This window comes from Silurus meridionalis, unplaced genomic scaffold (genome assembly GCF_014805685.1).
Source record: "Silurus meridionalis isolate SWU-2019-XX unplaced genomic scaffold, ASM1480568v1 Scaffold736, whole genome shotgun sequence".
Taxonomy (NCBI): domain Eukaryota; kingdom Metazoa; phylum Chordata; class Actinopteri; order Siluriformes; family Siluridae; genus Silurus; species Silurus meridionalis.
This window is the reverse complement of record NW_025804688.1, coordinates 1-7,038: the sequence shown is the minus strand read 5'-3', so window position 1 is coordinate 7,038 and position 7,038 is coordinate 1. Positions and strand designations below refer to the sequence as shown.

The 7,038-nt window shown below is 36.5% G+C and overlaps 1 long non-coding RNA gene across 1 annotated transcript; it reads left to right on the top strand.

Moving 5' to 3' along the window:
* Window positions 1–3,721: 3,721 nt before the first annotated feature.
* On the top strand, window positions 3,722–4,929 carry LOC124382579. The gene is made up of 3 exons (XR_006925083.1): window positions 3,722–4,145; window positions 4,539–4,628; window positions 4,752–4,929. It is a non-coding gene; the product is annotated as an uncharacterized LOC124382579 (long non-coding RNA).
* Window positions 4,930–7,038: the final 2,109 nt, after the last annotated feature.

The following is a 7,038-nucleotide window of genomic DNA, read 5'->3' as shown; positions in this document are numbered from 1 at the left end:
TATTTAAAGAAACTGTTGTACATTCATTACGTTGTGTTTGTTTGTTTGTGTTTGTTTCACAAGGCTTTAGAGGACAACGAGTGAACGCCTGCCTGCGGCGGTAGAGGACGGCGAGTGGACGCCTCTGCCTGTGGCGGTTTGTCAGCACTGGGGTTTGGCTCATCTATCTATCTATCTATCTATCTACTAATTTAACTTTTATTAATTAATTTATCTAATCATTTAATAGGACTTTTCTTTTTATTTATTTATTTATTTATTTATTTATTTATTTATTTATTTATTTATATGTAGATAATACATTAATATTATTTATATAATTTATTAATAAATCAATTAATCAGTGGCGCTGGCGTCATTGTATGGAGATCACAAGGTCCATTGTGATTTTCCACCGGTAAGTAGAACAGTTCATTATTATAGATGGGAACAATCCTTAAATTTAAAGAACAAAAACTGTTCAATCAGGTGTAGAAGTTGTGTTTAGAAGCTGTAGAAGTGAAAGGAAGCAGGTTTGTGATGCAGTAAATCACAGCAGACTTTATAAAATAAAACTTGCTGCACCAAATGTGTAGTAGCAGAATAAGATAAATAATTACATTCAAGTTTCTTTCTTAGTTTTTCCACATTTAATCCTGCAAGGAAATAGAGGAGATTGTATATATTTAGTTCTGATGTGTTTTAATTTACCAAATGACAGTAGCACGTTACTTATTAATACTTAATACTTTAGCCATTTCTAAATGTTCAGATGAAGAACAGTGTTGCCAGATTGGTGTGTTTTGAAATAAGTGTTCAAAATCCAAACAAAAAACTCTATAGTAAATACACAAATCTTACTAATAATAATAATACAAATTAATTTTGACAAATAAATAATAATAAAAAAAAAGAAATACTGTGGTGCATCACAACTTTACAATATAATAAAGCAAATTAAATGTTTTTGTCTAAAGACGATTACAAAATGAATTAATTCAATTCTGAATTCTAAATCTTTTTTTTTTCTCATCAGGTCCTTCAGATTTGCCAGCTTCCAACATTTCTGTTTTATTTTAATTTAAAATTCAGGCCCTGCCCATCTTGCCAGACTCCCAATCAGGAAAGCAGGAAAACTTGTCATGTCTGCTTTGAAATTTTGTCCACTAAACAAAAATAAAAGATGAAGTGGTGTCACTGGATAGACAGTGGGGACAGTCTGTCATGAAAAGCAGAAATGCTGGGCATATAATTGACTCTGCCCGTATTGCGCTAAGTAAAAATGCTAGTTTTTTACGTGTTATTTAAAGTGTAACTGAAAGCCTGTTTGTCACATAGTGAATATTATAGACTATAACACTCAACCTTGTTTCTCTCTCTTCCCCATGTTCTCCAACTTTTCTCTCTCCTTCCTCCTCTACTACTTTTACAGCTGTTCATACTTCACACTTTTCTCCTCCTCCACCTTCACTGCCATGTTCTAGGTCTTTGCAACAGAGGAGGAAAAGGACAAAAAAACCTTAATTGGTTCACTGGCACCTTCTGCCACCACTGTCTCTCCTCCATCGTTTATCACCACAGATCTCTCCCTGCCACAGTCTTGTTCTCCAACTGCTCCATCTTCCACCTCCCAGTCCTTGAGTCAGGAGGGGTCATATGTGAAGAAGGGAAGAAAAGGTAAGTTTTTTGGCAGTGGTGTAGTTTAATCCACACTATTAATAAATTTGCTCTCAGACAAAGCTGACTTCATGCAAATTTAGATTTATTCGGGTCATCAGGTTATTGGTAGCCAATAAAAAGTATTTTGTTCTTTTTAGTTATTCAGCTGTGTTTACGTGTCCAGTGTCCAAGGGCTGTGGTTATTGTCAATCACTGACTTAAGCTAAGAGGCTTTGGGAAACCCGGCCCAGTACATTTTGCTTGATTGACAAAAAGCAGGGACAAAGTTATTTGGACACAAATGGACAGGACCACAGATCACCTCACAAGTGAAATGATAACTACACTGTAAAAAAGCCAACTTACTAAAAGTTATCTAAATAAAATGTAAAAACTGAACTAAAATAATTTTATTTGAAATGCTCAGAAATAATACTTAGTTTATTCAACAAATATGTTGCTTCAATGTTGAAAACTGTACAATAAAAAATGTTTTGTTGAACTTACATTAAAATGTAAATGTTTTGCGTTAAAGCGTGTGTTTCTTGTTGACGCGTGCGCATTAAGAACGTGAAGCGCATGGCAATTTGAGACTTCAGCTGTGGGGGTTCCTGAAAGGGCGGCATTGCGCCATATCAATCCACTTGTTTCTGCTGAGTCACAGGTAAGTGTCAATCATTTTATAATCGAATAACTTATATTTTCATTTAATATGTGATGTGCTACCAAGCTAACTCCTAATCTCTTTTACCAGTGTATTGTTGATGTGAAGAAGCGTGCCGGTTCAAAGCAGTCCAGCATTTCTGCTGAATCATACGTAATTTATGTATTAATAATTTTTTAATTATCATCTTATTAAACGTCATAATTTTTGACGTGTAAGCTTTGATGTGGGTGTCCCAAAATAACTATTTATTAGAATTTAGCTGCTTGTTACTGATTCCGCGTGGTTATGTTAGTTTTGAACATCATTTAGAGTTTTGAATGCTTGGATTTGAAAGAAAGCGAATTCAAACGAGTCATTTGTTTATTGGAAAAAAAATCCACAATTAACGCAATGAGAGTTCAGCGTGACGTTTGCTAGTCATATGCATTTGCAACACAAGGAATATAACTTTGTATTGTGTCGTTGGCTATCCAGACCAACTTAGCTCAAGATAGTTAGCTAGCTTGAAATTACATTGAAAAAGTGTGAAATTGCTGAAACAAATGTTTTGCAAATTAGTAGTTCACTAATGAAAGAAAATATGGAAGTAATGCAATGCAAATATTGTAAATTTTTTAATCCTGATACAGAGGTCTTGGTAAAGCATTTCAGTCTTCATCATGGACGAGGTCACAAAGGGGCAAACTGCCCCTGCCTATACTCAGATTGTGTCTGCTCAAGATGTGTCTGGCAAGTTGCCCTTTTCAAACTTTATTTCTAATTTGGTAGCACGCTTAGCTGTACATTTGTTCATTTTGTTTGCACATTATACAAATAATAAAGCTGCAAGCACCACCATTGCACGGGCACTAATAACAATTAGTAATTACGTTTACATGTCAATTAATGCCCCCTCCTATCACTTATACTCCTAGGACACTGACCCTGAAGACCACAGCACCAGAGGGGTAAAGATCGGAGTCCTCACTAATCCAATAATCCTGAAAGAGGTCATTGTTCTACAGGATATTCCAGATCTGCCAGAAACCTTTGCTTACTTGTTCGGTCTCTTGTATGCACTCAATATGGAATAGCCAAAAGAACTGAAATATACTTTTGAATTCATTCAGAAAATCTTCATGGATCTTGATGGTACCTGCTCTGCAAAAGTCCAGTCACTAAAATTAAAACTGTTGTAGATGATGATTTTGCAGATGTCACTGAAGCTATGGCAAATAGGACAATGATTGTTGCAATTATACTTTAGTAATTAAGTATTTAAAAAGCATTCTTCTTTATAACAATGTATTATTCCATTTAAACTTTGCAGCCTTGAGGAATACTCATCTCAAGTATTCCTCAAGGCTGCAAAAGTAAATGGAATAACATTGTTATAAAGAAGAATGCTTTAAAGTTTTTTCACTGTTTGACTGGAGTGTGGTTAGAGGTTTTGTTTAGATGCTTTTACTTTTGTCTGTTTTGGGTTTTTAGACAAAATATTACTTGGTTTTTGGAAGCTCATCTTTTTTTTGTATTTTGAAACAATTCAGTATTTCAGTATTTCAATCATCTGCACTTGTGATTGGTTGTGACCTTTCAGTTATGATCATATTATTGTAAACATTGTTTCATTGATCTGGGTTTTAAATAAATGATGTATTTTTTGCTACGAGCCTCCTGGAGACAGCTACAGAGCCATCACCAGCACACTGAAGGCTCTTCTGAAAGACAAAAGTCTGACTTTCCAGAAGAGCAGTTGGTATGGTGATGATCTCCGTCCTGCTGCCTGGGACTACGTATTCAGCCTGGACCTTCTCTGTGCAAAACTGGGCTGGATTTGGACCTTCTCCCATGTTATACGGTATTGAATGTGAAACTGCTTCAACTTGTTTCATAGATTTTTAAACATTAGATAAATTGCAAACCGGCAAATGTGAGACTCATATGAGACAGTGTTTGTCCCAAATACTGCAAACTTTCTATTCTTGTTTCATAAACTTACAATCGATGGTATTCTATTACTGCCACAAAAACACTTAATATGTCCAATTTTTTATTTATCAGAAAAAGTGTTTGGCTCATCTTGAACACTTTGCTAAAACAAACACAAACAGAGGAAACAAAGTTCAGAAACGTCTCTGTAGCAGCAATTTTCAGGCTACTTGGTAAGTTTCCTGTGAATCCTGTTTTAAAGCTTCATCTAACATTATTTCTGGATTCTTCTGTTTTCACTCATGTTCTTTATCTCAATCAGGGCGACTTGGCCAACATGGCCTTAAGGAGAACGTGGCAGCATCAGTGGAGGATCTGGTGAAAAGCATAACTGAGTTCAGGGGACAAAAAGGTATCATTAAAGAATCAATTAAACAAGTCCTTTATCAATTGTTATCTTTATTCTCTGATGTTTAGTTCTCTATCAGGAAAGTGCTTCAGCAAGTCCTAATTTTATGATGGATTTTGTGTGCAGATTTGCCGTGGACGCTTTAGAATCGTGGAAGAAAGACCTCACAAATCCCATTCCTCCAGCCGTCTCCAAGTGCCTGAAGCAGATCAGCTTTTTCTGTTCTCACCTAAAGTCAAGAAAAATTATTACAATAAATAATGTTTAATAGATTTTTATGTTTTTATTTTTGTAATAAAACACATAATAGATCTGCACAGTGTTATTGATTGTCTCTTTACAGTTTTGGGTCGTGCATTTCACACCCAATCATCTGCCTTCAGTCCCAATCATCCTCTTAAGAACAGCAATATGATGCCACAGCTGTAGAAACCATCATTATTATACACATATAATACATGCAGTATAACAGAGCGCATACAGAGTCTCGTGCATTTTCCCTGCATTACAGTTTTCCTGGTGTTTGGAAATTAAGTCAAATTGTGTGTTTTTGTACAGATTCTACAAAGAAAATGCAAAAGTATAAATGGCTCAAGAAAAAAGTGTTGTGATCTGTTTGGGTTGACCTTTATATAATGTCCTTTATACTGAAAAAACCTTTAAAATGAGCGTGTTAATAACACGTTAACCCAAATTCATTTTAACAGCACTAATATTATTAATGCACAATTAATGCAGCACGCATTTCCTCATTTTTATTAAAAATTTTAAACCTTTAACGCAACACATTTATTCACAACGTTCTTTCCTTTACTTATATATAGTTATATTTTTATCATGCCCCAACAAACACTTAAATCTTGGAGAGGTTTTCCATACGAACTGCGATGCCCATGGGGTCTTTTCTGATCAGGGAAGAATCACACAGCACACAGAATGACGCATATGTTCTTATTCAGTTTAATGCAGATAACAGACAAGGATATATACACACACTGGAAATAACCTGACCTAAAACTGTTCCTGATTGGGTAAGAAGACGTAGTAACCAGAGATATGTGAACCCACACAAAGACATTCCATGTACCTTACATACTCACATCGTAAAGATCTTGATTGCTAACAGGTGTGGCAGTAATCAGACCTGGGTGTGGTGAGAGAAATGGAAGTATTTCACACAGGGCCATGTTGTTTTGGGTTTTGTTCTACCTCAATAATAAAATAATATATAAAAAAAATATGTAAAAACTGCATGTTGTGGTCATTTGTGTATTGTTTACTAATATTTAAATTAGTTTGATGATCTGAAATATTAAAGTGTGACAAACATGCAAAAAAATAAGAAATCATGAAGGGCAACACTTTTCACACCACTTTATATATACAGTGGAACCCGGTTATCTCGCCCTCGGTTTCCTCGACAACCCTATTAAGTCGACGTTTTGAAGTGGAACCGCCAAATTCTCGCTTTCTAAGCATTTTATCGTTATGTCGATAAAACGACGTTTTTTATGTCGCGGAACCCTAATATCTCGAGCACAATGGGGAAAAATTAGACATTTTAACGTCAGTTATGTCGACCACTGTGCAGACGCAGAAGAACTCATGAAAGTGGCGGAAAAATCAAACCTTACAGCTGCTACAGGTGTTTGTATTGTATACTGCGTGAATCTCTGCTGTTAGTAAGTGCACATATGCATTTTTTGTTAAATGTTATGCGATGAACGGAACGCGCGCCCGGCTTCAACTCTACGAGCGCGCGTCGCTCGCCACCGAGAGCCGTGCTCCTTATCAAACGCGCGCGCGCGCTCGGTAAGGAGCGGCTCTCTCGATAAGAGTTGAAGGCGGAGCTTCAGAGACAGCGGCCGAGAAAGCACCTGCCACGCCCCTTCAGCCGTTCACGTTTGAGACTTTTCTGTCCCTCGTTTTGGTTTCGCGTTCGGTTTTGGATCTTCCGGGTTTTCCGGCTTGCCGTGCGTATGCGCGGTATTTTTAATTTCCATATTTTTCTATTCACAATCTCTCTCTCTCTCTCTCTCTCTCTCTCTCTTTCTCTCTCTCTCTCTCTCTCTCTCCCGTCAGCATCGCGGATAAGTTTTTCGGACACTTTGCTTTGTGTGTTTGTGTGGATTACTTCAGCCTGATGGTCATAAGTTTTCAGACACTTAGTTACTGTTTTTTTTTCTTTTTTCCACATGTGGACTAAATGTGAGACGGCACCTGTGCAGCCGCTGTTTTTTTTTTTTTTGAGCGATCTGTGTGTTTATAATGTTGGAGAATATAAAGGTTTGGATGGAGAATGGACGGTGGTTTGTATTGTATACTGGTGAATCTCTGCTGTTAGTAGGTGCACTTTTATGCCTTTTGTTGTTAACAAACGTATGTTGTGTAAAACCCTTCAAAACACGTGCAT